This window comes from Anser cygnoides, chromosome 9, assembly GCF_040182565.1.
Source record: "Anser cygnoides isolate HZ-2024a breed goose chromosome 9, Taihu_goose_T2T_genome, whole genome shotgun sequence".
Classification (NCBI taxonomy): domain Eukaryota; kingdom Metazoa; phylum Chordata; class Aves; order Anseriformes; family Anatidae; genus Anser; species Anser cygnoides.
Genome location: NC_089881.1, coordinates 19947475 through 19961099, shown reverse-complemented (window position 1 = coordinate 19961099; position 13625 = coordinate 19947475). Strand labels below are relative to the sequence as shown.

The window sequence follows — 13625 nt, the reverse complement described above, 5'->3', positions numbered from 1 at the left end:
GCCTCACCTCGCCACGTGTGAGCCAGATCCGTGCCCTCCTGCCTCCACTCCAGCACCTTTCCCATGGGTGCTCGGCTACCGCCGTCTTCCTCGCGCACCAAGGCGGTTCAGCATCACTTCCCCCGGGGCAGAATGTGCATACTGCTCCTTCCTGGCAACACTCGGAGAGGCACGCAGTACCAAAGAGCCTTCACGAGCCAAAGGACAACTCCTGTGGGTTTGGGATGGGTGCATTTTTTGTTTTTTATTATTTTTAAATTTATTTAGCCTTCCTTCTGAGGAACTCGCTTTGCAGCACTTCAGATAAACATCCACTTAAAGCAGAGCCTCCAGCTGCAAATTATCTTTGTGGCTTTCGTCACCATCCTGATCAGACCCCCGAGGGCAGGGCATCAGCTGGTGCCACAGGACGTGTGCCACTGAGGGGCCTTGTGGCAACCAAGGCTCCTTGCAAACGTGTCTCTTCACGTAACTTAGTAGCTAGATGGCACTGAAGGTATTTTGTGGCATCTGCTTTCTCAGGTATGGCAAGGGGATGACTAATTTGCCTGTGAGTGGTAAATAATTGCAGAAATCAGTATTATTCCTTTTTATTGCCATTGGACCAAGTTCTGAGCGCCACTATCGCTGTCTCACGTAGGATTTGGGGCTGCAGAGATGTCTAAATGTGACGAGCAGCTCGAAGCCCTCGCTGCCCAACCCATCATGTCCTGGCCCCGTGGCAGCCCCGGGGAGCTGGTGGCAGCACGTGGGACACCCGCCGCAGGCGGCACGGTGTCACTGCAGCTTCCATGCAGACAACAGACAGGGCAAACTTGAGACCCATGTAAGAGAGATTGAAAAGGGATGGGGGAAAAAAAGTCGCCACTCTGGGATTGTTTATAATTTGTGGCTGCCTTGGCACAGGCATCAATTCCTCGCCACGAAGGGGAGTTACCAAATGCGGGAGCAGCTCTGAATTTCAGAGTCTCACGATTTTGTCTCCTTGGCCACTGGTACGAAACTGTGGTGCTCCAGGATCCTCATTTATTTTCTGATTCAGGCAGAAAACTCTCAGTCCGGCTCACAAAATCATTACAGCTCAAACAATGTGTCAGTGACTCAGTGACTCTCACCCACGTTAGCACTTCCCGCGCCGCTCTGCCTCCTCCACGCTCCAGGATCGCCTCCTGGCTCCACTCCTAGGCAATGGAAATAGGAAGCTGGATTGCTTGGGAATCTTATTCCTAGCTTGTTTCAATTACGCTTCTTTTTCAGTGGGAGTCAAGCGGGTGTTTTGGTGTCTCTGGTTCGAGGCACATGAAACACACTGGGGTCACTTTCCTGCCACTTTGGAAACTCTTTCAGAGCTACCTTGATGGCTCCAGCTGCCTGACAGGAGATGCTTCTGACCTACTTGACTGCCCTGAGGAGTAGCAGGAAGGAGGAAGAGGGTTACATCACTGCACAGAGGGAGCAGTGCATCCGATTGACCTAATTTTGGTCTTTCTTGAGCTCTTTTATCTCCGTAGACTTCAGCAAAGGAATGCTGGCTTCCACCAGCAGAAGCTGACCCAATTTCTGTGGTGGCATCACCACCACTCGCTGCCCTGTCTCCCCGGGGCACAGGTTTCTGCAGGACCACGGGGCAGCGACAGCACCCCAGGGAAGGTTCAGGGATGGCCGTAGTGTCACCACACTGAAAACACGGGAGGTGAACGATGCTCAGCAGCTGCTAATTATTTGGGGCCATTTTCTAATTTTTTCAGAATACAGCATCCCAAGATAATGCAGAATGGGGTTTCCCATGCTTGGTGCTGACGCTGGCAGTGGGGAGCATCCCTGTAGCCCCCGGGATGGGGCATAGAGCCAGTCCCAGCTGTGGGGTAGCTCCAGGTCCCTCCTCTGCTTTGTGAAACCTTCCTGGGTCGATTGATTCAGGTTGTGTTCAGCGAGTGGATTTGAATGAAAACATCCATGAGAAACATTGGAAAGAAAGAAACATTTTTCATTTCTGAGTGTTAAAAATGAATTTCCTTTTTTTTTTTCCCCCAGTTTGAAACAATCAAAGGCAATTACAATAAAGCCGAGAGGAAAACAAAATCCTTGAAAGAAGATATTTCAAGTGACTACAAAAAATAAATGAGGAGCACTAAGAGCCATTAGTTTCTCACTGCTTTGCATTGGCTCCACAAAATGTGGGGCAGAGTTGGGTGCCCGTCCAGCAAGCACCCAGTCTAGCCATACAGTATTCCTCTGAGTGTCTGTGCAGGTACCACGGGTGCCTGGGGACAGCCGTCTGTCTGTCTGCAGGACAATAAGCCCTGGTTTTACGTGGTGGAGCATGGCAGAAGCCCGTTCCCTGCAGCACCAGTCCTAGCCTGCAGCCAGCCCGATATGGCGGAGATGGGAAGTGCAGAACTACTGCCTGCTCTACCTGCTGCTGTCAAAATTCAGGTAAATGGTAAAATTCAAGGGAAAATCCAGGGAAAACATGACAGCAGTGAGACCTCACGCCAGTCAACCAAGTGATAAAATGAAGACTGAACAACTACCATGAGCTGGTGTCTGTGCAGACCCCACCATCTGGAGCACAGATAAATGGAGGGAGTTTGTACACTGCCCCCAAATGAAACAAACTGCCGCTCTGGAGATATCTGGTTTTATTACTGAGTTTATTACAGGTTTATTACTGCTGGAAACACCCTCATCAGCCCCGGTACCTGCTAATGCCTTAAAATACCTGCTTGGGGTTCCTGGAGCTGCTATGCATCCATGTGGGATCGGATGACTTTTATGGCTAGAATCACACACCTCCATTACTCATTTCTGCTCTTTCTACCCAAAATGTCTGGCAAGTTTGGCAGCTTAAGGCAACCTGCAAAAATCGGGGCCCGATCTGGCAGCTCTCCTGACAGCCAACTCGTTACTGCCTTGCCGCTAACGAGGGCAGGGAGGTGCCAGCCAGGCAGGGCTGGGCACAGAAGGAGCACGGCCATGATGAACCCCTCAGTTTAAAGCAATGTTCTGGGTGCTGCCTGCTGCTTGGGCTCTGATAGCCTCTGCAGCCATGAGAGAGACACTGGGAGGAAAATCCAAAAGAACCCTTTCCCCCTTTCTGATAATCAGATGTCTGGTCTGTCCCATTTATTTTTAATACTGATGTGACACGGCTTAATGTTCTGTCAATTAAATTAAACTGTCGGGGAGTGGGAGCTGAATCCCCAGGTGAAAAGTGGTTGCCGATCACTGCAGCTTTCCTGGCAGCTGCCCCGCGGTGACGGACAGGGGTTTGGGCAGGATGGGGGAGCCGTACCCCAAGGAAGAGCAGGATACGGCCCTTTTCCATCCAAGCAGTGCCATCCTCATGCATGGGGAAAGCTCAGCCACCACCACGGTGTGGGTGCTGCAGCCATCTCCTGGCTCTCATACTGTGGCGTGGAGGAGTTGAAGTAGGAAATTGTTGAAGTTGAAAAAGTATTGCATTGTTTGAATCTATCCAAAGTGATTCCCTTCTCCCCACACGTGATTTCTCACGAAAATTTTCAGGAATTCCTCAGGAAATTAAGGAACAGAAAATTTCATTACTAGGGAAAAAAAAAGATAAGATTTGGTTTCTACACAGGCTGAACTTTAATATCACTCAGACGAAGCAGCACCTGGCTCCCCCATGTTCAGAGGAGGGGCGTTTTGGGAACATCGATGGAGTCCGTGGATGGGGAGGCTGAGTACCTGGTTCCAACGGGGTCTCTCCCAGCCCCTCCGTGCACCGGCAGCGCCGCGGGGTGCTGGGGTACATGGATGTGTTGGGCATGAGCAGCGAGGGCCGTATCTGTGTCTCCACTGATTAAGAAAAAGCTAGTCTGCAGGGAGGCCAGATAAGCCTATTTCATAAGCACTAAATCAACACGCATGAAGCTCTGGCAGGATTGCCTCCATGGGAAGACATAAAACCATTGCGCAAGTAATTTTACTAATAGAATTAAAAAAAAAAAAAACAAAAAACAAAAACAACAAACACTTTGCAAAAAAAAAAATGACAGATGATCTACAAATAAATAACCTCTCAACATAAACACAGCAAGAAAAATTCATTAAGTGTCGTTTAAAAGTATTGGATTTGACTTAGCAGATCTTTTTCAGATGTTCCTCTCAAGCAAACGTAAACATCAAATAATAATTGTGTAAAGGCAAGTACCATAATAACTCTGAAAATGCATTATGCATCTCTCCCTTTGATAAAGGTCTCTGTGCTTTTATGAAATGTTCATTATCAGCACTTCCCCTATATCTGAAGAAGAGAAAGCAGCGCTTTAGTGGTAGAGAACAGAGCCGACGGGACATTACTTTTGATAGGCTGATGTTATAAAGCTATCCTTCATGTTCCCGGGAAAATTATTTCTGTTATTTATATGAAATTAAAACCAACTTGGAAAAGATTTCCTGTTTTTAAAACAGGCTCAGCTAATGTTCTGTTTTCTAGTAATTTATATTAATAATGATTGCTCTAATATTTTAATGTATTTCAACAGTTTCAGCAGCTTTATGAGGTAAGGTTGCTATTATTTGCTTCAGTGACTGGTTTTATGGAATAACTGCAGCTTTCAGCGGAGGTAGATCAAATGCTGAAATGAAAGAAAATAAAACACCGCACAGGTTCTCACCACTCATGTAAGAGGCAAAAAAAAAAAAAACACCAACGAGGACAAAAAGGACAGGCTATGTATTTAAAACATCAGCACTACAAGCCGCTCCATTTGGACTGACCGGACTGGTGCTTTTTGATGTCATTTTTAATGGGTTTGGACAAAGCACTGAGGAGGCCAGTCTGGGGAGTGATCCAATATTGGTGTCCAGGAGATAGGCCCCATCCTCTGTCCTATTTCCCTACCCCGTGATTTTGAGGACATTTTGAGGTTTTTAGCCCTCACACCACTGAACACAAATACACCTCCCAGCCGGGGCTGGTCGCAGCCTCTGCTCTGACCCGCTCGGGCGCTGGAGCTCCAGGAATGCTCAGGGATCCCATCCAAAGTCCCATGAAGTCAAGGGGCTCCTCTTAGCTTCAAAGCCAGGAAATACATTCTTAAAAGCTGAAACCAGTTTTCTAAACACTTAGGCCTAAATCTGGAAACCTCAAAAAAGTTATTTTTTTTTCTCTTTCCTTTTTTTTTTTTTTTTTCTTTTTCTTACGTTAATTGGAAACACATGTGCCCAGCTCCCTCTGTGTTTTGGGAGCATCTGCCCTAAGATGAGCAAGTGGAGCTGGCAGTTCTGTGAGCGCTCGCCGGGCTGGAAACTCCCCAAATCCCCACAAACATGCAGAAGCGAAGCCCATGAGCCGGCAGGGCGCGGAGCGAGGGTTTCAGGCAAGGCGGGCCCCCACTTTATGACTTTAAAGATGACAATTGCAAGGGCTTTCAGATACCAAAGGATTTGGCAATGGGATTATCGTGGCAATTAATGACACAGAGAAACTATCAGAGGAATGTGAGCTCTTCTTTCCCTGCTTGAAGGTTTTCTGTGGGCAAAACATGATAGCTTTATTTATTTTCCGTAAGAGAAGAATGCCATTTTTTTTTATTGCAATAAAAGAGGTCTGCAATGATTTTTCAGATTATTTCAGATATGTGAGATGAACCTTGATGGGTCCAATACAATCACATAACATTTTTCCTTCCTGAACTGTGCAGTAGACAAGCACTGGAATGCCACAAATAAACATTTTTGAACTTCCAAATATTATGAAGATTTTATACTTAAAATATCATATTGGAAAATGAACTGGGCAATTTTCCTTCCCAAAAGATGACCCTCATTAAGCCAACCTCAGAGCTCATTGAAATTATTCAAACTATCAATTCTGAAGAAAAATTCAATGCTTCATTTGCACCTACCAGAAATATCCATCTCAGTGCACCAAAATGAAGAAGTAAAAATGGAAATCGAACACACAAAGAGTTCAGACTTGCCTGAGATGAATTCATTGAAAAAACAAGCTATGTACTTACTCAACACAGTTGCAATCATTTCCTGTGTTATCCTTGCAAAATTAAGAAATACTCAGAGCTAACCCTTTTGAGGGATTGCTACAAACACCACAAAGGAAATTTAGCAGTAACTTGGAAGTTTTTTGTTTTATGATGTTATTCCTTAGACACTTAAAGAAAAGAATTGTTTTTCTTTTGCAGAAGCACTCAGACAATGAGGGGATGCAAACAATTTTATATTCAGATGACTGTCTTTTTTTCCCTTCACACAGCTGTAAGATTTGTGCCTTTGGCACCTATTATTCTTGATAACCATATATTTCTGGCACTGTTTTTCAGCAGCGAGCTTACAGTCTTTGAAATTAGTCATTGCAGAAAAATCTATGTAGTGACGGAGATGAGAAAATAAAATCATGATTAGAGAGGATGAAAAGCCTAACCGCCTGAATCCAGGTCAAGAGCAGCACTGATTATTTTGAAAAAAAAAAAAAAAAGTTCTGTATTTCTAAATCGTTGGCAGTGCAAACAACACATTTTGTATCAGGGTTTTCAGGATTTTCATCAGAAATTAGGATTTTCTCCCCCAGCAGCCACCACTGTCCGAGCACCATCTTGCTTCCCCCCGGTGTTTCCCTCTCCCAGCCCTTGCAGCCCCCTGCCGCAGCCGAGCCCCCTGCCGAAGCGCTGCATCATTTGTCTGGCACTTCCCTAAATCTGCCCGGTTTGTCAGCACTTCTGAGTGCTGGTTGATATTTCCAAAGCTGTCGAGGTTGGTATTTTCAAAGCTGTTGAGGCTGATATTTTCAGAGCTGTTGAAGCTGATATTTTCAGAGATATTGACGGAAATCTGAGGCATCACTTCCCTTTTCTTTTTCTTTTCTCTCTCTCTCTCTTTTTTATTTTATTTATTTTTTTTTTTTAATGCTGGCATTAAAGTCTCTGAAATATCTTTGAAAGCCTCAGCCTGTGGATTTAGGGGCAGGGACGTGGAGGAAGGAGATGCCTAGCCCAGGGTTAAGGTATGACATTTTTTGCAGGTATTTGCTAGTAGTAGGGAGGGACAGAGAACACAGGAAAATCCTAAATCTAAGACTCAATTTTGCTTAAAAAGATGGTCACAAATCACGTTTTTCCATACAAATCTACGCAGAGCCAGAATCTTCTCCTGTGTAATTTCTGACTTCAGTAGGCTTATGCAAGGGTTGGTTGTGACCTGTAATTAGAGCTGGCTGTTGAACAATGGGTTTGTTTCATGGCAGCTTCTGAGATTTCAAAATCTGTTTGTGTTCTGCAGAGGAAACGAAATCAAAACATTTCTAATGTGAGATGGAAGCCTGTCAAAATGCCCATTTTCTGAGCAGAGGGCTCCTCGTTTCCCTGTGGGTTTTTCCCTGCCCTCTGCAGTGGCCGGGGTGTGCGTGCAGCGGGGAGCAAGGACAGGGTGAGCACGGCCAGGTACCAAATGCATCGGTACCCAAAGTAACCCAGGTGTTTTGATAAAAAGTACATGAAGTTGTAAACACCATGACCGATGCTGTCTGAGATGTTCTGCTTGCTTGGGATCATGCTGACCCGGTGAGGAGCACAGCCAGCAACCCAGAGGGGCAGAGGCCAACCTAAATGGACACACTCACCGTCTGCTCAGTACATCTGTCTAGCAAAAGCTTAAAAATCTGCTTTTTTTTTTTTTTTCTACGGTCTAGCAAAGACTTTAAAAATATCTGCTCTGCAGGGGTATTAGAGGCACGAAGGCATACTTGGCAGGAGCAGGCGTCTGCCCGGGAATTGCTGGCATCTCCCCTCCTGCCCCACACGTTGCTGACCATCGTGCTGCTCTCTGTCCCAAAGGGACACATTGCAGCTACATACGGAGCCTGTAGGTCATCCCAAAAAAGCTGCTGAGTGGTTTAGTCCTGACATCATAACGTGGAAGAAATGTTCTTTTCGCTGATAAAAGGACTTGAGCTTCCAGGTATGGGCAGTCCGTGACCATGCAGCAGTTTGAGGAACAGCACCTCCATGTTGCTACAGGTGCTGAGGGGCTTATTGAAGCCCTGCAGATGGAAGGACTGCATCTTCTGTGCTGGGGTCTGTGCACAAGGGGAATAATGCCAGCCTTTTTTTTTTTTTTTTTCTGGTTAAGTAATATAACTTTACAAAACCCGCAAGTCTGAGAAAACTTTGGACAAACTTGCAATCTTCCAGACAAACTAAACCTTTGAGACAGTCAGTGTATTGACATAAGAGGAGGCCATCAACAGGAATCGCCTGGCTGGATGCCAACAACTCTCTCCCCAGCCTCTAACACCCTAAGAAATTGCTTCTCTGCTCTGGGATAGCATGAAGCATTGCCTTCGGCTAAGAAGAATATGGTTTAAATGAAGTCCCCCTTTCACGTACCAGCCCCTTGCTTGTGCTGCTCGGTGGTGAAGACCATTGCAATGATGCTGACTACTTTTTGTTTGCCCAGATCTTCTGAGCTGCAGCGAGTCATCTGAAGGATTTTGCTGGCCTTGATATCTGAAATCTGGGCCTTACATGACTGCTATTCCAGGAGAAGGGGAGCTGCTGCTTCGGGGCAGGACACAACACTTCTGCAATGCAGTACGTGACCTGAATGCTCAGCTTCTCTCTAAACAGCGAAGCCCCTTGCTGTGCTATGCAGGAAGTTTACAGGAAAGAATCGAAACAGTTTTTCTCTGCCAGATTCACCATGACCACGTGCTTCACCCCTCTGGCATGTGAAGGAAACCCAAGGGCCGCCTTTCCCATGCGAGGATACTTGGGTTCATTACCAGACTCCAAAATACACAGGAAACGTGGAAATCACCGCGGGGGGAGATTGCGCTCCTGCTTCCAGCCCTGCAGGCTGCGGCCTGCTTCAGCACGCGAACCGCAGCTTCCTCTTGAGCCGGGGCTGATTTAGGTTGAGGGAAAGGAAAAATACCAAGATGTCCAGCTAAGGGACCCGATGACAGCTTGCCCTTTGTGCCCTGTGCTCAAAAACCCACGTGCAGACAGCACCTGCCCTTGCAGCAAAGCGCCGTGTCCCCGGGGAGCACCGCTGCGGGGTGCTCCCCCAAAGCCAGGTCTTCCCTTCCTCGTTGGCAATAGCCCAGCCCAGATGGGGAAGCTAAGGCAAACTTCTACAAAAAGTCATTTGTCTTCTTATCACGCCAGTCATAGCTTTCCCCGAGGATGAGCAAGAATTAATTCCCTTCACCCACAGTTAGCAGTTTTTTATGACTAAGGCTCTTTTTAGAACGTTTTGTGACTGAAAAGTCTGTGTAATTAATTTGCACGGGGTGGCGGGTCTGACACCGCAGCCAAGGAGCGAGGCGAGGAGGACAGACCTACAAGTGTGCCGACCAGAGCTGTGGGGTTCCCCAGCAGCCTCTCACCCCAGCACAATTTGGTACAACAGAGGGCCAAAAACCTGGCTCTGGAGCAGCCAACACTGCAGCGTTTTAGCATACCAAGAGAAAGTAATGTCGTAACTTTAACGAGGGCACTAGCCTTGTAATAGCCTGAGTGCCCACCTCAGTACACTCCAGACTTAAAAACCTTTCCTCTGAACAGCTCTCTGTGAGTTGGCTCACAAACAGAAAATAGCTTTGTGGGGGGAGGATGGGAGAGAAACAGGCTCGCCGTGACCCAGCTTTCCCCCAGGCCGGCGGGCACTGGGTGCAGCAGCTCCTGGTGGAGCTTCCCCGGGCACCAGGGGCAGGTGGCGGCTCCGTGGGGTGGCAGAGTGAGGAGACAGAGCCGTGGCCTTGAGTGAGAGGTGACAGGGGGAAATGAAAGGCAAATAAATGGGAGAACCTCCTCCCCCGGCCTGTATGCGGCTGACACTGAAGCGCCTGAAAGTTTCTCAAAGGTTCTCATTTTTTTGTATAGTGCTTCACCTATGTCGGCCCATCAAAACCTCACATTAAGCTCAGGCCCATCATTTCATTTTGCCACGGGCAGCCCCGTCTCTTGGAACAGCTTAACACGTATGGATCTCTCTGCCACCCCAGAGAGACAGGTCCCGGCCTTGTTTCTGATCAAGCCCAGCTGGAACCAGGGCCCCCACCAATATCAGCCACATGCCATCCTCGTGCTCCTTCCAGAGACATGCTGATGATCCAGTGAGGCTATAAAGGATGTGTAAGGGGTTTATGAAAGAAAAGACCAAGTTTTTGCAGTAAGAAATGGTCCAGAAGACATGTGGTGACCTCTGAGTGATGGGACCTGTTGGAGCCATGGGTAAATCGACCAGAAACGTTGTGCTCATTGCATCCGGTAGCATTCGGTCTGCTTATTTTAATTGGGAATAAATGCAAAGCAGGAAGAAAGGGTTGCAGTTATTGTTGGAGCCGGTAAAACATTTTGCGCGAGGAGGGATGGTCTCCAACCATCCAAGCAAAACCCATCGCCTAAACAATAAAGCTTAAAAGATGAGCCCATAAACACTGCTGTTTATAGGCTGTTCCAGTTCCGTACCGTTCAGATGGAGCTGAGTACACGAGCAAATTCCCTGCCTAACTTATTAGAAAAAAACGAGCCTTGTGCAGGATTTGAGCCATTTTAAATCGTTTGCTCAGGGCAAAGAGGAAAGCTCAGAGCAGCAGCAGCCAGAGCAGTATTAGTGGGAACATTATCGGTCCAGATCTGTGAGCGCTGGTGCAGGCACCACACGCGTGAGGGACGAGGCACGGATGCATGCGGTTTGTGGCAGCCTGAAGGAATAACCCAGGCAGGGCAATCTGTCAAGCTGCCCACCTCGGGTCGGGGACCGGGGGAGGCTTCCCGTGTGCCATTTGATTCCCAGCCCCACGTGCTGGAAGGGGTTTGCTCGTCACCCCTCTGCACGCTGAGCAGCTGGACCAGATTTCACAAACCCAGGCTGGTTTGGGGAATGCAATGCCTCGCTGGCATGCGGCTATTCAAGCTGGTGCCTATTATGTTGCTCATATTAAAATGCTATGAAAACAGGCATTGTGCACCGAGAGGCTGAGCAAACCTTGTTATACAGTAATTATGCAATCAGTATATAATCTAATTTAGGTGGCTGGGGTGTGGAAGGGAAGTTTTGGTTCCTAGATGCTTGTAGGGGTCTCTACAATGAAATATGCATGTAGACGTATTTACCACCAGTGGCAATAAAAATTCTAAGCAATGCTAACTAAATCGAGCTTCTGCGATGTCGGAAGCAACTTAGAAAAGCCCCGCACAGCTGGCTAGGCTCAAAAAGCCTCTGCTGCTCAACAGTCAGGCTCTCTGCTATGGAAATGCTCTACAATTAACAGCCCCTTCTGGAGCAGGGCAGCAAAGAGCTTTCAAAACCCATGGAGGAGTGGTGTTTTTTTTTTTTTTTTTTTTTTTTGAGATTTTTTGCCACATCCTGGTCACTGCTGTGGGGCACGGGTTCTGCTGGGGCAGCATTTCATGCCTTGAGATGAGGAAACATTTCTGAAGAAAGTTCTAGCAGGATGGGTGCTGTCCTATGACAAGTTTGACTTTTAGCGTGTCGTTTTTACCAACCAGCTTTCATGAAAAAACCTCCCCTCATATTCCTGCCCCTGGCTGCCTGGGAAGAGTGGAAGCAGAGCCCAGGACCTCTTCTCTCTTTGGGGCCACGTTCTTCACCAGCATAAACAGACACAACTCTGCCTGGCAGGACTGCTGCCTTGCGTGCCGACACAGCCTGTGCCCCGCACTCGTAGCCCGTTTCCTTTTTTGAGCCACACAAAACAAGACACAAGCCTCAGCCCCCAGCTGCCGTCAGCTGGGGGCACACAAGGCCATTTCAGCAACTCCTGACCCTACAAAACAAGCAAACAAAACAACCAAAACCTCCCAAAAATAATTCAACCAGTCATGAAATTGCAGCATCCACCAGCACGGCCGCGAGAGCAGACAGTCCCAGTCTTCTCCTTTTTCTCTCTTGTGTGACATTTTTACTTCCTACAGAATTGTGTGTGCCCTCCGGACAAGCGATTAAATTAGAAGATCAACAATACATGACGAAGGAGTGGGATCAATTTGCAGAGAAACGGCTGGAAGTGGTTTATTACATCTTTTATCTTTTTTGCTGGGAGATCACTTGCCATATCACTAAATGAAAAATCAAGTGAATGGGATGACCAGCAACTAAAAATTGCCTTTTTCTTCATGAGTTGATGTGACGATGATATTATTTTGAATAAAATAAAATATACAGATCAGCTAAAACTGCTTGCTTGGGGTCAGATTCTGATCCCAGTTACCCCGCAAGCACACGGCTTTGTTGCAGCAATTCAAACCCTTGTGTTCATGTTTACCACAAAATAAGGACACAGATCCCATGGCAGCTCATCTCATGGCAGGCCACGTGTGTGCACCCAGTGCCTGCTTCCCAAAATACAGCCCCCGACCCCTTCCCTGCTGCAATAAGGCCCTTTGCACCCGCCGACCAAGACCCTCGGAGGACATCGCCCACCAGCACACAAGCAGTGCTGTGCTGCCTCTTGTACCTCACGGTCACACCACTTCCACCTCCTTTGGCACCAGCAGAGTGGTGGATAGGAGTCCAGAAGGCAAGAAAGGAAAAAGCCCTGCTCCCAGAAACCTTCCAAAATGAGAGAAGTTGCCAGTTTTTATCAAGTAATAATTTCCAGGTGCAGCGAGCTGTCAAAGCACAAGATGTGCTGCACCAGGCTGGGAGTAATGTTGCTGAGATCACCAAAAAATACTGCAACTCCCAGAGAAAGGAAGAAACCCTTAGAGATGCAGCGGGGGACATCATTGCTATATTATCCTGATTTTCTCTTTCTCTTTTTAACCTTATTTGAGCTGTTAGTGGCTGGCAAGGTCATCGTCTTTCGCTCGAGTCTCTCTGAATTTGGGAAATACAAGTCAGAGAAAGAGCCCAATCCCGTCAATTATGAGCAGACAGGACATGATAACACACTTGAAACAGGTCCAACATTTAAAAACCCTTGCTATAAAGAGGCAGAAGTTAATTCGATCACAGAAAACAACACTGCAGGACCTATTAGCGCTGGGTCCCCGTGTTTTCATCGAGAGCTCTGTCTTGTGCTTTTCCTCCATCATCTGCTACTCACATGACTCCACTTAGCAACCGCGTCTGATTAAGCTTGTTTGTGCGCTGGGTGCTATTATTTCTGCTTTGAATTAGTGCCTCCTTGTTTTCCTGTTTCCCCAAATATAGCTGAATTATCTCCTTTCACCCAGAGCTTGGGTGCACGGTTGTTCCACTCGGGCGGGGTGAAGCAGCGCATCCTCACCGCTGCCGTTCTATGGCCGGGATGGGAGAAAACAATGCTCATTTTCATGCAAATCCCCACTGTCTATCAGGCATCATAGTTGTCAAGCAGGTCATTAGAGGCCTACTGTGTAAAATGAAGATTACTAATTAGAGCTGAAGAAATAATTTGCAACAAATAATTTACCCAATGAAGTTGGATTTTTTTTCTCCTTGCGAGCAGGTTGTGACTTCGTTGGAGCTGGCCATCATTAATGCTTTTAACTCGTTCTGCTCATTGTGGTGGATTCTGGTTTATCATTATTACTTTCCTGAGCTGGGTGCTAACTTGATGTCGATCACAGGATGTGGGGTTTATCTCCTGGCTCAGATATCAAAATATGGGTGAAATGAGTAAATGCCGGTAT

At 47.2% G+C, this 13625-nt stretch overlaps 1 long non-coding RNA gene across 8 annotated transcripts in view; it reads right to left on the bottom strand.

Annotated features, from left to right (window-relative positions):
* The window catches only part of LOC106032018 (uncharacterized), a 201786-nt gene that overhangs the window by 13763 nt on the left and 174398 nt on the right, over positions 1 to 13625 (bottom strand). The window lies entirely within an intron of this gene.